The following is a 19,183-nucleotide window of genomic DNA, read 5'->3' on the forward strand; positions in this document are numbered from 1 at the left end:
ATAAAACAACTAGACAGAAAACCATAAAGGATATAGAATGACTTAACAACCCCATAAACCAACAGGATCTAATGAACACTTATAGAACACTCCACCTAAAAGCAGCAGAATATATATTTTTTCAAGTGTTCATTAAACATATACCAAGATAGTTCTGAAGCACAAAGCAAACCTCAACAAATGTAAAAGAATTGAAATCACACACAGAGCATTCCCCAACCAAAATGGAAACAAAGATATCAAGAACAAAAAGATAAAAGGAAAACATCCAAACCTTTGGAAACTAAACAGGATACTTTTAAATAATCCATGGCTCAAAGAGGAAGTCTCAAGGAAAGTTAAAAAACACAATGAATTCAATGAAGATGAAAATACAACATATCAGTATTTGTGAGAGATAATTAACCAGTCCTGATGGGAAAACTTATCATGATAAATGTATATATTAGAAAAGTAGAAAATTCTCAAGTCAATAATCTAAGCTCCCACTTCAAGCACTTAGAAAAAAAATGGCAGAATAAACCTAGAGTAAGAAAAAGGAAGGAAATAATAAAGATAAAAGTACAAATAGACGAAATTGAAACAAAATGTAGAAAAAATCAGTGAAATGAAGGGTTACATCTTTGAACAGATCAGTAAATTGACAAATTTATAGCAAGATAGACAGAAAAATGGAGACGGTACAAATTACCAATCCCAGTCACAATATGGAATATCACCACAGATCCTGCAATCATCAAAAGATTAATAAGGAAATACTATGAAAAACTCTGCACACACTTTATTTGACAGCTTAGATGAAATTGACTAATGCCTCCCCAAACTGAAACTACTTATTATGTTTCAATTGCGTCCTCTCCAAAAAGATATGTTGAAGTGCTAACCCCAGTGTTTCACAATGTGAATTTATTAGGGAATAGAGTCTTAGTGGGTTTAAGCAAGTTAAGATAAGGTCATTGGGGTGGGCCCTAATCCAATATAACTGATGTCCCTATAACAATGAGAAATGTGGACACAGACACACAGAGCGAAGATGATGTGAACAGACACAGGAAGAATGCCATGTGATGATGGGAACAGAGACTGGAATTACATGGTCACAAGCCAAGGAATGTCTGGGACTACCAGAGGCTGAGAAAGTCAAGGATCCTTCTCCTACAGGTTTTAGAAGGAACATGACTTTGCCGACACCTTAATTTTGGACTTCTAGTTTCTAGAACCTGAAGGCAATAATTCTGTGATTCTAAGCCACCCAGTTCATGGTATTCTTTTATGGGGGGCATAGGAAACTAATACATTACCTAAACTGACCCAATATGAAACAAATAATTTGAATAGCCCTATAAATGTTAAGGAAATTGAATTTATAATAAAAGAAATCCCTCCCCAAAAAATCTCCAGGCCCAGATGGTTTCACTGAAGAATTCTACAAACACTTAAAGAAAAAAAAATTAACACTAATTAAACATAATCTCTCCCAGAAAATAGGAGAGGAGTAAATATGTCTCAATTTATTTTATGAGGTTGGTATGCCTTGATACCCATATCAGAGGGACACAAATAAAACTATGAACTAACATAGCACATGAATATAGATGTGGAAATCCTTAACAAAATATTAGCAAACAGAATTCAGCAACAAGTAAACAGAATTACACACTGATGACCAAGTGGGGATTATTTCAGGGATGCAAGGGTGGTTCAGTATTGGAAAATCAATCAATGTAATCCACCATATTAACAAGTAAAAAGAAAAAACACATGATCATATCAACAGATGCAGAAAAAGCATTGGACAAAATTGAGCACCCATTTATGATAAAAAATATTGGAGAGAAATAGGAATAGAGAGGGACTTCCTCAACTTGAATAAAAATGAATGCCAAAACCCTATGTCTAACGATGCGAGATTGAATTCTTTCTCCCTAAGATAAAAAAACAAGGCAAAGATGTCAACTCTTGCCATACCTATTCAACATAGCACTGAAAATTCTGGCCAGTGCAATAGACAGGGAAAGGAGATAAAAGGCATATAGATTGGAAAGGAAGAAATAAAACTGATCCTACTTGCAGAATACCTAATTTGTCTATGTAAAAAATCTCAAGGAATTTATGATAATAAAATTTGAAAAGCCTAGAGATAAAAACTTGCAAGGTTTCAGGATACATGCAGAAACAAATTATATTTCTATTTACTGGTAATGAGCACATGGACATTGAAATTAAAAATGCAATGCCATTTAAATTTACTCAAAAAAATGGAACACTGAGCTATAAATCTAACAAAACATATACAGGAATAGTAGCTGAAAAGTCAAAATACAGATGAAAGAAATCAGGAGAACTCTAAATAAATTGAGAGACATACTTTGCTCATGAATTAGAAGACTCAATATAGTAAAAAGGTCAATTCGCCCCAAATTCATATGTAAGCTTAACACAATTCCTATCAAAATCCCAGCAGGTTTCTTTTTGTAGATATAGACAAAATTATTCTAATTTATATAGAAAGAGAAAGGAATTAAACAGCTATAACAATTTAGAGAAAGAAGAATAAAGTGGTAGAAATCAGTCTACTTGATTTCAAGAATTAGCATGTTACTATATTAATTAAGACTGTAGTATGGGTGGAAAAATAGATAGATAAATCAATGGAATAGAATAGAGAACCCAGAAATATACCCACACAAATATGCCCAAATGATGTTTAACAAAGCTGCAAAAGCAATTCAATGGAGGAAAGACTGACTTTTCAACAAATAATGTTGGAGCAATTGGACATTCGTATGTTAAAAAAAAAATGGACCTTGACCAAGTTTCACACAACATGCAAAAATTAACTCATAACAAATCTCAGACTGACATGTAAAATATAAAACTATAACACTTCTAGTACAAAACATCGGAGGAAATTTTTGGGATCTAGGGCTAGGCAAAAGTTCTTAGACTTTTAAAACTTTTTGTTCTGTGAATGACCCTGTTAAGAGGATACAAAGATCAGCTACACATTGGAAGAAAATATTTTCAAACCAGATATCAGACAAAAGACTAGTGTCTAGAATACATTTTTAAATCTCTCAAAATTCAACTTTAAAAAAAATAAACAATTCAACTAGAACATGGGCAAAAAACAGAAGCAGGCGTTTCACTGAAGAGAATTTACAGATAACAAATGAGCTCATGAAAAGATGTTCAATCTTACTATCCGTTAAAGAAATGCAATTTAAAACCACAGTGGTATTTCACTATATACCTATCAGAATGACTAAAATAAAAAAGAATGACAAGACAAAGTGTTGGTGAGGATGCAGACAAAGAGAGTCACTCATCACTCATCCGTTACTGGTAGGAATGCAAATTGTAAGAAATCACTCTGGAAGAAGTCTGGCAGCTTCTTAGAAAAGCTAAACATGCTAGAGTCACAGGACCCAGCAATTTCAGTCCTGAGCATTCATCTCAGAGAAATGAAGGCTTAGGTTCACACAACATCCTTACTTGAATGTTTGTAGCAGCTTTGTTCATAATAATTGAAAACTAGAAACAACACAGATGTCCTTTAGTGGATAAATGGCTAAACAAACTGGTATATCCATACCATGAAATAATACTTAGAAATTAAAAAAGGACAATCTATCAATATAGGCAATAACCTGGATAAAACTCCAGAGAATTATGCTGAGTGAATAAAGCGATCACAATGGTTACATTTTTGTAGGACTGTATTTATGTAACATACTTGAAATAACAAAACTATAGAAATGGAGAGTGGGTTAATGGTTGCCAGGGAGGAGATGGGAGCAGTAGGGAAGTGGGTGTGGATATAAAAAGGCAACATGAGAGATCCTTGATGTTATGGAAATATTGTATATCTTTACTGTATATATGTCAATATTCTAGTTGTGATATCCAACAATAGTTTTTACAAGATGTTACCATTGGAGTAAATTGGTGTTGGAGGAGGTTATCAAAAAGACCTGACCTCCGGTTAACCTGAGAACTTGACCTGGGCAATCGAACCCTCCTCACCCCCTCCCCTGTCCTTGGAATGTATACTCTGCCCACTGATGCCACAGTGAAAGCCTTTGAAGGATGTGGCCTTGAGAGAGAAAGGTATTGTTGAGACCATCTGGACTGAATATGTGAATGAACCCAGTTAAGGCTTCTGTATAAAGCTTTAAGATTCTGGAGGTAAGGTGCAGAGATCTAGTCTTGAGCCCACCCAAAACAATTCTCATATGTAAGTTCCTTTGCTTATTAACACTGCCACCTACCAATCTATAACGGTCTGCCTCCTTCCTCTGTCTCTCCTTGCCCTGTGTGTAGGGGCCAGTTTCAGATTTCATCTGGGAAGCTCTGGAGGATGTGAACCAAACATTGGATAAAGAGTATATGGGATAACTCTCTTTTCTTTCTTACCACTCTATGTGAAGCTACAGTTATATAAACATAAAAGTTTAATTAAGAAAAGAAAATATTGTTTTTTAAAATTAATCTTTATTGGAATATAGTTGCTTTACAATGCTGTGTTAGCTTCTAATGCACAGCAAAATGAATCAGCCATACATATACATACATCGCCTCCATTTTGGAGTTCCCTCCCATTTAGGACACCACAGTGTATTAAGTAGAGTTCCCTGTGCTATACAGTATGTTCCCCTCAGTTGTTTATTTTATACATAGTATCAGTAGTGTATATATGTCAATCCCAAGCTCCCAGTTCCTCCCACCACCCCCCTTTTCCCCTTGGTATCCATACATTTGTTCTCTACATTTGTGTCTCTTATTTCTGCTTTGCAAATAAGGTCATCTATACCATTTTTCTAGATTCCACATATATGCATTAATATACTATATTTGTTTTTCCCTTTCTGATTTATGTCACTCTGTATGACACTCTCTAGGTCCATCCACATCTCTACAAATGGCCCAATTTCATTCCTTTTTATGGCTGAGTAATATTTCATTGTATATATGTGCCACATCTTCTTTATCCATTCCTCTGCTGATGGACATTTAGGTTGCTTCTATGTCCTGGCTATTGTAAATAGTGCTGCTATGAACACTGGGGTGCATGTGTCATTTTGAATTATGGTTTTCTCAGGATATATGCCCAGTAGTGGGACTGCTGGGTCGTATGGTAATTCTAGAAAATATTGTTTTAATATTATCAACTGGTACATTACATGGAGTAACTACTATAGATCCTATAGGGAAATTTAGACTTTTCCTCTAGATTTTACTGTCTCCATTAAAGAAAGAAAAAAATTGCCTTCTCAGTGTCCATAATCAATGGCAATGCAAGAGTAAGAGACAGAAAGAGATAGAGATGAGAGAGAGAGAGACCCTCTTAACCACAGTGGAATAAAGAGATGTGCTATCATGGCTTTGCTCTTTAAATTCTTTCAATGCTTTAAAATAAAACTTGAATAAAATAATTTTGGAATATTTTGTTGAAGAAGGTCTCTGAAAGATCAGCTCCATGTAACTTGAAACACAGATCAAAGGACACATCAGAGGAATGGATGAGGGGCTAAGTGTCTGCACTCCACCACCACATGCGTACACTTATTTTACTTGCATCTCATTCTGCCATATTTTTCAGATTTAGGGCTGTTGTGATCAGCTTTCTATTGCTGCTGTAAAATATTATCACAAAATATCACAAAACAACAAAAAACCTGTTCACGGTTCTGGAGGTTAGAGGTTAGATATTGATCTCATCAGGCTAAACTAAAGTTAAAGTGTTGGCAGGCTTTGCTCCTTTCTGGAGATTCTAAGGGAGAATCTATTTCCTGGTGATTCAGCTTATTTGTAGAATTCAGTTATTCGGTTCCTTATGGTCAGAGGGCCAATGTCTCCATTTTCTTTCTGCTGGAAACTCAAGGGTGTTTCTAATTCTAGAGGTTGCCACATTTCTTGGCTTGTGGCTCTGTCCCTCCATCATAAAAGGAGGGTAAAAGCCAGTAATGCTGGGTCAAGTGTTTCTTACATGCCGTCTCTCTGGCCCACTCTTCTGCACTGCTCTTCCAATTCTAAGGACACACACGATTAGATCGGGCCATGTGGATAACCCAGGATAATCTCAACTCAAAACCCTCAACATAATCACATCTCTAAAGTCTTTTTGACCTTGTAAGGTAACACGTTCACAGGTTTTTGGGGATTGGGGCACGAACATCTTTGGAAGGTTGTTATTCTGCCTACCATAATCAGCTGTTTTGGTGGGCTGGAGTGATGGGTCGGGAAATGCATCTCAAATGCAGTGGCTTGCCAGGTTCTTCCTTTCTGAGACATGATTTACTATTACAGTGATCCCCAGTTTGTCTCTGCCCCCGCCCCTCCCTATTATGGAGATTCTAAGGGACTGTACTTATTGACACACTTTCACTCTTTCCTCTGACTATTCATGTTCCCATTAATCAGTAAAAACCCACCGTGCATACCCTGTGACCCAGGTACTATTATAGGTAATGTACGTCTTCAGGAGTAACAGGAATATCAAGGTTACTGCTTGCTCTTGTGGAGGTTATATTCTGAAGGAGGAGGCAGACTAAATGAGAAACTTTTAGATAATGATACACAGTATAAATTAATCAAGGTAATTTTGGATTGAATGGTTGGAGAACATAATTCTAAAAAGGGAACAATTAAGCTCATACAAGACCAGAAGGAGTCAGACATACAGAGATCTAGGGGGAAGAGCTTGGGCAAGAGGCAGAGGGAACTGTTACTGACATTGTTCCTGACCCAGTCCCAATGTGACAATGAACTTAGTGGCTTGGGAGTACAAAGAAAGTTGGAGCACATTTTCTTCATTGTGATGACTTTCCCTCTTCCCTAGGCAGGATTTGCCCCGCTAAATCTTGCACTTCACAGTTCATTCCCAGGTTGAGTACAAAGGCAAAGGCAAAATCTGAGAAGTGAGCATCCTCTTCCCCCCACTCTTCTCTGAGTCTCCTCACGTCTGCATGAATATCTGTAATGATTGTACTTATTACTGACTGACTAACATTGAGGCTTTTCTTCCAAGATACGTGACAGGCATGATATACATTTCTCCATTTAAAAATAAAGAGAAAAGAAAAAGTTAAAGTATCAGGAAAGAGATCACTGTTGTAGGGAAGTGGTTCAGTGTGTAATTTGTATGTCCCACATTAGGGTATAGAACTTGTTCAGAGACAAAGAAAATATCTATGTGCATTCAAAGTCCTAAAAATTTCTAGATTACTGAGACTCAGAGTCTTAATTTGTAAAACAAAGGAGAACATCATTCTCCTGCTTTGCAATTGCAAGTGATCATGGCATCTGACAATCCAATCCAAAAATGGGCAGAAGACCTAAATAGACATTTCTCCAAAGGAGATATACAGACTGCGAACAAACACATGAAAGAATGCTCAACATCATTAATCATTAGAGAAATGCAAATCAAAACTACAATGAGATATCATCTCACACCAGTCAGAATGGCCATCATCAAAAAATCTGGAAACAATAAATGCTGGAGAGGGTGTGGAGAAAAGGGAACACTCTTGCACTGCTGGTGGGAATGTAAATTGATACAGCCACTATGGAGAACAGTATGGAGGTTCCTTAAAAAATTACAAATAGAACTACCATATGACCCAGCAATCCCACTATTGGGCATATACCCTGAGAAAACCATAATTCAAAAAGAGTCATGTACCAAAATGTTCATTGCAGCTCTATTTACAATAGCCAGGACATGGAAGCAACCTAAATGTCCAACAATAGATGAATGGATAAAGAAGATGTGGTACATATATACAATGGAATATTACTCAGCCATAAAAAGAAATGAAATTGAGATATTTGTAATGAGGTGGACGGACCTAGAGTCTGTCATACAGAGTGAAGTAAGTCAGAAAGAGAAAGACAAATACCGTATGCTAACACATATATATGGAATTTAAGAAAAAAAAATGTCATGAAGAACCTAAGGGTAAGAAAGGAATAAAGACACAAACCTACTAGAGAATGGACTTGAGGATATGGGGAGGGGGAAGGGTAAGCTGTGACAAAGCGAGAGAGTGGCATGGACATATATACACTACCAAACGTAAGGTAGATAGCTAGTGGGAAGCAGCCGCATAGCACAGGGAGATCAGCTCCGTGCTTTGTGACAGCCTGGAGGGGTGAGATAGGGAGGGTGGGAGGGAGGGAGACGCAAGAGGGAAGAGATATGGGAACATATGTATATGTATAACTGATTCACTTTGTTATAAAGCAGAATCTTACACACCATTGTAAAGCAATTAAAAAACAACAACAACAACTAAGCAATGAAGTCCCAAAATAATTAATGGGGGATATTTGTAACTTTTTGTGCATCCTGTTAAAATAAATAGTTGGGAAGTTTATATTAAAAAAATGTAAATGGAAGATATGGCATCATGGAAACCTCAAAAACATTAGTTTGGCTGAAATTTTCATTTCCAGTTTCTTAGCTTTGCCAGTGTTCTCAATTCTGGTGCCTGAGGCACTGCTCTCCAAAATGTAGGCTTCTACCAATTTTGAGAGCAAGAAAAACGAGGTGCAATTAGGCATATGATGCTGGATGATGGCTATCAGAATTTGAGCTCCTGGGGGTGTAGGAGGGCGCCAGGCGCTGTTCTTTTAACGTGGTCTCAAAACACATTCAGAAATCAGTTGGTTTGGTTCAGATTTCTGCAACAAGTCTGAGGAGCTAATTGTGAGGATTCTGAAGTTTCAGATTCAAGATTCGATCAATGGTAGTCATAGAACTTGAAAGGATTTTGTTCAAGTTCTGCACAGTTCCTAAGAGTGCATGAAAATAACGAATATCCACCTGTGTTGGCATAAGCAAGCAACCTACTTAGCTTTAAGGATATAGGTTTAGAAGGGAAGCAAGTGAGATGTGAGGTGTATTTAGCAGCTTAAGGAGTTTGGAGAGGCAGCAGTAAAATGGGAAGACACCCCCATAGAGCCCAGCTTCAGCCACTCTTGTCTGTGCAGCCTCTTAGTATCCCTCCCTGGTGTCTGCAGCAGCATTGGTGATATTGATCAACTCAGCAAGATGCATCTCAATATGATCAACTTAATGTGATGCACATTTAACTTTAACCTGAACACACTAACATATCCATGGAAGACTGTTCTTGAACATGGTTGAACCATGAGCTTTGGGTCAGTGGCTTCCAATCCTGGCTGTACCTCTATGCTTAAGCTCCACAAAGATCAATTATATTAGAACATTTGGAGATGACGCCTTCCCAGGCATCTGCATTTTATAGAAGTTTCTGATATGATTCTAATGTGCTAAGTCTATAAGAATTTTTACTAACTCTACAGCAGCTCTTGAAAAGCTTTTTTCCAAACACCTTATTTTGTAGAACAGAAAACAGGTCTAGGGAGAAAATGACTTGCTTAAGTTTTCATAATGAGTTAGATATAGAGCCAGGCTTAGAATAGAATTGTTCTAAAGCTTGTCATTTGAGAAAGCCATGATAGTGCTAGTGAAAGTGCTAGGTCATGTAGAACAAATATAATTTTGCTTTTAATGGGTCATATTCTTCTTTTTTTAATTTTTATTGGAGTCTAGTTGATTTACAATGTTGTGTTAGTTTCTGCTGTACAGCAAAGTGCATCAGTTATACATGTACATATATCCACTCTTTTTAAGATCCTTTTCCCATATAAGTCATTACATAGTATAATGGGTCATATTATTTTATACATTCTTAAGAGTTCCCAGTAAGTCTTACAAACTTCCATAGCTTTCAATTATTTATTTGTTCCACAAATATTTATGAAGCTCCTATGAAATGGCAGAATCTTTTTTAGATACTTAGGTTACGTCAGTAAATAAAAAGTACCCAAACTCTTGCCTCTTGGTGCTTACATTTTAGTATTAGGATACAGACGATTGACACATAGAAATAAACAGAAATAAATCAATTAGTTTAGAAATAAATTAGTTTAGAAGGAAATAAATTCGTTTAATGGAAGATGATAAGTGCTAGGGGAAAAATCATTGAACAGGGGAATTGCAGTTACTGGGTAGGGGCACCTTCTAGCATTAAATAAGTGTTCAAATTTGGCCCTATTGAGATGGTGATCATTGAAGAAAGCCTGAATGGGAGTGAATATTTGGAGAGTGAATATTTGGAGGAAAAAGGGCAAAGGCCCCATGGCCAGAGAGTGTGTGTGTTGAAGACGAGTCAATAAGGAAGTCAGTGAAACCCGAGTAGGATAGGACACAGGAGCATCTTAGGAGAGGAAGTGTGGAGGAGCAAATCATAAAAAGTCCCTCGTAGGCCATTTTAAGTACTTTGGTTTTAGTCTGAATGAAATGGGGAGTCTTTGGAGGGTTTTGAGCAGAGGAGTGACATCTGACTTACGTTTCTGAAAGTTTATTCTGTCTGTGATGTGGGAACAGAGTCTAGAGGGGCAGGAAAGAAAGCAGTTGCCTGATTTATGGTGGTAGCAATGCAATGGTGAGAAATAGGGGGATTCTGACTATATTTTGTGATTTGGTTGGTTTGATTTTAGGTACAGTTCTAAAATTTGTTTTTTAAATGTATATACAGTAAAATTCCCTTTCTTTTGAGGGTGTACAGTTCCATGAGTTTTGACAAATATATCAAGTCAGGTAACAACCACCTCGATCAGGATACAGAACATTTTCCTACCCCCACCCCCAAACTTCCTTTACTTCAGAACTTTGTAGTCAAACCTTCCTCCCAAACCGAATGCCTGGCAACCACTGACCTCTTCTCCATCTCCCAAGTTTTTCTTTTTCCAGAATGTCACATAAATGGAAGTGGTATGTTAATCACTTGTCTGACTTCCTCCTCTTAGCATTATGTACTTGAGGTTCATCCATGTCATTGCATGTATCATTAATTCACTCCTTTTTATTGCTGAGTAATATTCCATTGTATGAATGTACCACAGTTTATTTACTCACTTAGGAACATTTAGTCTGTTTCCCTTTTTTTGAAGAATAAGAATAGTGCTGTTGTAAAATAGGCACACCACTTTTTCTGTGAATATAAGTTTTCATTTCTCTAGAGTAAATACCTGGGAGGGGGATTTCTGGATCATATGGGTGTGCTTATGTTTAACCTCATAAGCAACTGAAAACTGTTTTTCAGACCCATCACACCATTTTGCATGCCTACCAGAAATGTTTGAGAGTTCTATTTCTCCACATTCTCATCAATACTTGGTGGGGTCAGTTTTGCTTTATTTTAGCCATTCTAATGAGTGTGTAATGTTATGTCAACACGGTTTTAATTTGCATTTAACTAGTGAAGTGGTGTTAAACAGCTTTCCTATACTTCACTGCTGTCCACACCACTTTAATGAAGTGTCTGTTCAAATCTTGGCCCATTTTTGTTTGTTGGTTTGTTTTTTATTGGAATATTGTTGCATTTGTATAAACACATACACACATTCTGGATGTAATACTTTGTTAGAGGTATGATTAATGAATATTTTATCCCAGTTTATAGGTTTTATTTTGTTCTTTTAACAGAATCTTTTACAGATACAGAGTTTTTCATTTTCATAAAGTATAATTTATCAATCTTTTAAATTTGATGAGCCATGATTTTGGAGTCATATTTAAGAACAGTTTCCCTAACCCAATTTAAAAATTTTTTTTCCTGAAAGTTTCATAATTAAATGTTTTACATTTAGGTCTATAACCATATTTTGAGTTAATTTTTGTATAAAGAATAAGCTATTGGTCAATGTTAAGTTTTTCAATAATGATATCTAATTGTTCCAACACAATATGTTTGAAAGATTGTCCTTTCTCCATTGAGTTGCCTTTGTACCTTTGTCAACAGTTGACCATATTTGTGTACATCTATGTTTGTACTTTCTGCTCTGCTCCATTGATCTATGTATCTGTCCTTTTGTCAGTACTATACAGTCTGGATTACTGTAAGTCATAATAAGTCTTAAAATAATAAGTATACTGTGTACCCTTTAACACTGCTTTTCATTATCAAAAGTGCTTTGGCTATTCTATTCTAGTTTCTTTGCTTTCCATACAAATTTTTAGAGTCAGCTATTACTCGTATGTTAGTCAGCTCAGGCTGCCATAACAAAGTATCAAAAACTGCATGGTTTAAACAATGGAAATTTATTTATCACAGTTCTGGAGACGAGAAAGTCCAGATCAAGGTGCCAACTCATTTGTGCTCTTATATGGCACGAGAGAGAAAAGGAGAGCGATATCTCTTATCTCTCCTTGTAAGGACACTAGTTCTGTTGAATCAAAGTCCAACTCTTATGACCTCATGTAACCTTAACTACCTGCACAAAGACCCATATCTCCAAATAGTCACATTGGGGCTGGCGATTCAACATATAAATTTTGAGAAGACGTATGCACTCAGTCCATAACAGATATCTACAAGAAATTTTGCTGGAATTATAATTAGGATTGCACTGAATTTATAAATCAGTTCGGGGAATATGGTTTTGAATTACTCATTCTCATAAGGAAGATGTTGTTTTCTTACCTTCTGGAATATTGTATTTCTTATACCAGAGTTAAATGTACTTTGAATGTTTAATTCTTTATAACTTCCAAGTATTAGAAAAACATATACATGTGGAATAGCTAAGGTGGCTTTTGGCAGTGAGTAACAAAGCCCCCATATCTGTGAAGTCATTACCACATGATATTATGGACCAACTCAGAAAAAATGTGCAGGGCTTGATATTGATATATACAGAAAATATGGTGAAAAATACTTGTGTGTTTATGAAATCGTATTTTTTATTTATACAAAAGAATTAAAACTGCTCTGGTGAAAGTTCAACAATTGGACACTTGTCTTTTATCGTCTCTTTGTTAGATTTAGTGCACTATTTTACAGAAGTTTCATATGTCATGTGAAAAATATTGGCCTTTGTTGAGTTTTCAAATCTTCCCTTTGGAAAGATGCCTTGAAAGAAAACCATGCATTCTACTTGTATTGAAAATAGATGAGGTGAATTTTGGGAGAGTGAATGGTGTTGTAGAAAAAGTACAGAACAAAACCCAAAAGATCAAAGCTGGGAGATCTTGTCTTTCTCTGTCTAACATGATGAATGAGCCTATGTAAGGCCACCTTCCGCCCAGGCACACTGCTGACATATGCTGTACCTGTGACAGTGCCCCAGTGGAGGCCCCCAGGCCCTGTGTTCCAATAGTAAGTAACTTAAGAAGCTTTAAATAAAACAGGTTTTTATCTCTATATTTGATTAAAGTATTTTCATAATGCCTTGGAGGCCAGGTTCTTATACGCCTCCAAGTTCCATGAGGGAACTTGTCAGGTGAGGAGAGAGCTGGCCCTGTCCTGCAGACCCTTCCCCTTCCTCTGCACCCTGCTTGCTGGAGCATCCGTCTTCAAATGCCTGTGATGATGCCTTGTGTTTAGGGCGAGGGCTGGTTTATCAGGTGGCTTTACTCGGTGCCTCTTCCACCTTCACCTTTACATCTTCCCTTTATTCTGTCTTCCTACTGACCTGCTTCTTTGCTACTGCAATTACCCCAGCAGTATTTCACATTCCTTGGTACTCTACACTTGTTATTCTGGTGGTGAAGGGAGGGGCAGGGGGTGTTCTTTCACTTCTGATTAAGCCTCAGACTCAAGCACGCATTGTGGCCCTGGGTCTCCTGGCTGTGACTTTGTCATGGCTCCCTCCCCCAGCTGTAGTTCTGAGACCCATCATGGTATTCCTGCTCCTCCCTCAGGGGTGGAAACTTTTTCTGTTCATTTCTCCAGCTGCAATGGGTTACAATAGGGCATAAGGTTAGAGCAGGTTTGTCCTCCTTCCTTCCCCCCAATATTAAGATTTTTGTTCTCTGAGTCAGGTGTGGTGGGTTTCATGCCTTTTCTGCAGACATCTGTTGTTCCTCTCCCACAGGCCTGTACCACAGGGACATTTTTCCAGACTCTTATGAAACATTTTTGTGGGATCCATAGAGAATAGCCTGCAAGAGGGTGAGAACTCTCAACACAGCTACAATTCTTGGGGCTATACACTCTCTTGCCAGACCTCACTTGGCCTCCACCAATGCCTTAACTATTCCAGCTGGATTTTTCCTACTAGTGTCTGGCAGCTTCTGCCTCAGGTAAACAAATACTTTTTCCCTGTATATTTCTGAGGCACCTGTCTCTTCCTAGATTTTAGGCTAGTTGGTTACCCAGTGCTCTAGATCTCTGATGGGTTTAATGAAAGTTATAAACTTGCTATTTCACTGCTTTTGTTGTTGTCTTTATAGTGGGAATGAGGACGTTTTCAGCTTGCTACATCCCAAGGTGAAAAAAACAAACAAACCTACTATTAGTTTCTAAAGAAATAATATGTCTGAAAACTAGAATGATTTATACAAAAATGCTAACAATGGTTGTTTCTGGGTAGTGGGATTATAGGCAACTTATTTTACTATGTGTTGATCTGTACATTCTAAATTTTCTTCTAATCAGAAAAGACTAAGAAACATTATTTTAATGCAAAAATAAAGAAAATAATAAATAAGAGATTGTGAATTTATTTTACAGGATGAGTCAAATTTTGGCTCCTAGATGTACTGGTTAGCTAACCATGCAGTCTGGGTGTTTTAAAACTGAGCAGCTGTCTTCTCCCTACCCCAAGGCTAGTGATTGCCATGCCCTGGAAGCATGGGTTGTACTTGGGTCAGTTTCCTCCTGGTTAAGTTAAGTCCTGGAGGCCAACTTGGGAGGCAGCAAATTGGGAGATGCTTGATCGACAAGCACAGCAGGCCAAGATGACACAAAATAATACGTGTCTGGCAATTTTTTCATTTACTTCCATGCCTCTGTGACCCTCCCATCCTCTACCCCTTTTGTTTTTACCAGGCATCACTTCCGTCATTATTCAGGTCTAAGACCCAACATCTCTGGAATACCTTCTCCATGTTCAGACAAATAAAGCCATTACTCAGAGATCCTCATGTACTTAATGTATGCTTAATTTAATTATTATTTACTATTAATTGATAAAATTTAAGATTAACATAATATATCATTATTATAAAATTTGGCTAGCAACTCTTATGTACTGATTTACAATAAAATAAATTTCAGGAAGCAAATAACTTTTAAGAAGTTATTCCCTAGTTTATTTTCTTTCTTTCCTTTTTTTTTTTTTGGTCAAGTCTATTTATAAAGAAAGAAGCTTCATGGGGCTAAAATCTCATATGAGTTCTTACATTCCTCATCTACTACATCCTGTTTACTATCTTTTTATACAACTTTATATATTGGCCTAGTAAATTGAGCTCTCATATCAACACAAACTCATTTGCGGATGTGAATCAAAGAACCTCTCAACCCATAAAAAGCTCTTGGTGAAGTATATTCTCCTCATTCCTTACCAGCCTTTTTTTTTTTGCGGTATGCGGGCCTCTCACTGTTGTGGCCTCTCCCGTTGCAGAGCACAGGCTCCGGACGCGCAGGTTCAGCGGCCATGGCTCACGGGCCCAGCCGCTCCGCGGCACATGGGATCTTCCCGGACCGGGGCACGAACCCGTGTCCCCTGCATCGGCAGGTGGACTCTCAACCACTGCGCCACCAGGGAAGCCCCTTACCAGCCTTTTTGTACAAGTTGTGCAGATGATAGAAATGAGTGACTAAGGCTTAAAATAGAGGCAGAAATCCCTAAACAAAATGAAGATTCATAATCAATGAAATGGTCAGATGAGGCCCTCTCCTAACCGATCAAGGCAATGGACACCTGTTTTTATTCTTTTAGATTTTTTCTCTCCATTTTTTAATGAAAGAGTGAAATATGTTTGGGACGTTGTTGTGGGGAAAACAGTGTTGTTCTGAAGGTCGAAGCTCGAGCTTCATTCCTTTACTGCTTGCTAGCTGGGTGACCTTGGACAAATATAACCCTGGTAACAATACTCTGAGGTAGGTGTTCAGAGAGATTTTATAGAGAGACAGAGAGAGAAAGAAATTTATATAGCCTTGCTGTTTGCTTTTATGGAGTAGTTCTGAAAAAGACTCTGTGTAGTGTTTTTAACCCCCTCTGATTTGGAAAATAATTTGCATGCTGACAAATGAACAATGACTGTAACTTGTGAATAATTTAGTTATTGTTTTTATTGTTGACTACTTGAAATAACATAGCTTAAAAGATATTGGCTATTAGTATGAACGGATGTGTTTTTCACATTTTCAGAGAAGCCTTTATTCAGAAGAGAATTCTTCTAGACTTTTAGTTATAAGTAAACTGTCCCTTGTAGGACTTCAGAATATTTTGGAAACTGACTTTTCCCCCAAACAGATTTTGCTTATAGCATGGAATCTATTTTAGATTTTTTACATCTTTCAAATACAAATAGATCTTTCACTGCTTCATCCAGAAGAGTTGCTAGTTCAGAACTCTTAATTTCCCATATGGGACAAAAAAGGACTAGCTTTTCAAAGTTTCTACAGCTAAGTAGTGTCAGGATATGACTAAAATTCCAGTAAATATTCTTATCAATTCTGATAGGCAGAATAATGATCCCCTCCTCAGAGAAGATGCCCATGTCTTAATCCCTTGAAAAAGTGAATATGTTAGGTTATACAGCAAAGGAGAATTAAGTTTGCAATGGAATTAAGGTTGCTAATAATCTAACTTGGAGATGGATAAATGACCCTGGATTATCCCAGTGGATCCAGTGTAATCACATGGACCCTTACAAGTGGAAGAGGGAGGCAGAAAGGAAAGAGAGAGACTGGAAGATGCTAAAATGCTGGTTTTGAAGGTGGGGGAAGGGGTCTTGAGCCAAGGAATGAAGGTGCCCTTTAGAATCTGGAAAAGGCAAGCAAATGGATTCTCCCCTAAAGCCTCCAGAAGGAACACAGCCCTTCCAGGTCTTGCTTTTAGCCCAGTGAGACCCATTTTGGACTTCTGACTCCCAGACTGTAAGATGAATTCACGTTGTTTGTTACAGTAGTCGCAGGAATATAATATACCAATAAATCACAATATTGCCTGAAACACTTCAGATTCAGGAACTTTAATGTTTAAAAGTTATTGTGATCTGGCAAGCTGAGTGTACTTCTTTCTTAGATATAACTGTCAGGATAGGTTTTAATTTTCATCCCAATCGTGTGTGTAACACAACTGATGAAGAAATAAATACTGTAAGAAAAAGAAATTAGATACTGCTAGAAATTAACGGTAGGCTAAGTGAGCAAAGGTCTACTTACAGGACATTCTCAGGAAAAAAGTACCAGGTGAGGGTGGAAAAATTGCTTTCTTGGCATTATAGGATATGTGTTTGAAGAAGAGAGGAGTATGGTGAACACCTGAAATACCACTAAGAAGCTGGCAACTTTTCACTGTTGTAGAGCCATTGGTTGAATAAATCCACTTCCCAGCCCAGGATGGCTCACAGATTTTTCAAGAGGTAGAAATAAGTGGTACAAACACATATTCTATAATGCTAAGAAAGTAATTTTTCAACCCTCACCTGTAAGTAGACCTTTGCTCACTCTAGTCACCAAGCAGTTCAGAAGCCTCTCTTAATTTGCATTTTATGTAAGTATAAAGGGAGACATAGAAAAGAATAACTTTTTTCTGAAAAATGGACTTTTAAATTTAAATGTTAATTTCAGCAATAAAAGTGCTTACTAGGGGTCAGATAGTGAAGGTGGGAGGGAGATGCAAGAGGGAGGAGATATGGGGATATATGTATATGTATAACTGATTCACTTTGTTATAAAGCAGAAACTAACACACCATTGTAAAGCAATTATACCCCAATAAAGATGTTAAAAAAATAAAATTTAATTAAAAAAAAGTGCTTACTGATCTCAATATTAAAATAATCCAGAATCCAATGTATTTTTGACAAACATTTTATAATCATTATAACATTTAATAGCTGAAGTTATTGTTTTAGTCTCATTCAATATAAGTTAACAGTGACTAATACATGCAGATGCATTGCAGTTAGTATTGTGGATACATCAGTAAACAAAGAAATCATGATTCATTTCTCTATGGAACATATGTCCTAGTTTGGGAGGCAGACAAACAAACAAACCAACACCAATTATGATCAAGTAAGTGTCTCTATGTACAAATAAATATATTGATAAAAGTTATATGATTAAAATTCCTTTGCCATGTTCTCCCTGGTTAAAAAATATTAAGTTGCTAGGATTATTGAAAGCATTAAAATTCCCTTAATTCTTTTTGTTTCATCCATTAAGCATGAAATTAAATCTTGCTGTAAGTATTAATTCTTGCAAGATACCTGTCTTAACTTTTAGCTTCCTTTTTGAAGTTTCCATTTTAAAGAGAAGGTGCTGGCATTAAGAGATTTCCAACACCCCAGTCACCTTCTCCAAACTTCCACTTCTCAGAAAATAATACTAAAGTTACCCAGTAGTTTGAAATAACAATTTAATCATCATCCTTGATCCTTTTCCCTCTCCCTCTAATTTTTTAGCCTCTATATTCATGGAGAGGGGGCAGTAAGTTGGCAAGGTGGTTCAGGACAGGGAGAGATGCTGAAGAGTTGCTGGTTCCTATGCTATTTTAATAATCTCTTACAGCTCTGCTATGTGTTCTAGGAATATTTAATATGACGATGAAGGCTGTGAAGGTGGAAAAAGTCCTATGTGTTTTCCGTTCTAATGTATTGCAACAAAATGAGTAAGCAAGACATTGAACTAGAACCAGAGGCAGACCAATCAATGCATGTATCTAGAAAGGATTTTTTTAAAAAAAGTATTGATGAAGAATCTGTGAAAGTTGGAAACAAATAGGGCAGAAAAAGCTGAATGAGGTATAAATGGATAGAGTGGGGGTGATTTCGTGTCTACTTCAGGGAGGCATCAGAGAAGAGCGGCTGAAGACACACATATCTTCCAGTAATGGAGTATTGCATTCTAAGCCAAAGTTTAGCACTTGGGATTTACCACTAGTTGCCTCATTTTCCTCATCCTAAAATGAGGATTATAACCCTATGTATCCAAATGATTGTTCTCTTATGTAGAATTATCGGATGAGAGAATGTATGCAAAGCACTTTGCATGTGGTTGACAACCAGCTGTCACCAGAGGTGGAATTACTGTGGTGTTAGTAAATCTTAGCCTTCAGGTCTCCGCTAATTAGTGGTCCTTTTCACATCCTTGTAGAGATTTATGACGTCATATTTGGGATAAAATAA

This window comes from Orcinus orca, chromosome 7 (genome assembly GCF_937001465.1).
Source record: "Orcinus orca chromosome 7, mOrcOrc1.1, whole genome shotgun sequence".
Classification (NCBI taxonomy): Eukaryota; Metazoa; Chordata; class Mammalia; order Artiodactyla; family Delphinidae; genus Orcinus; species Orcinus orca.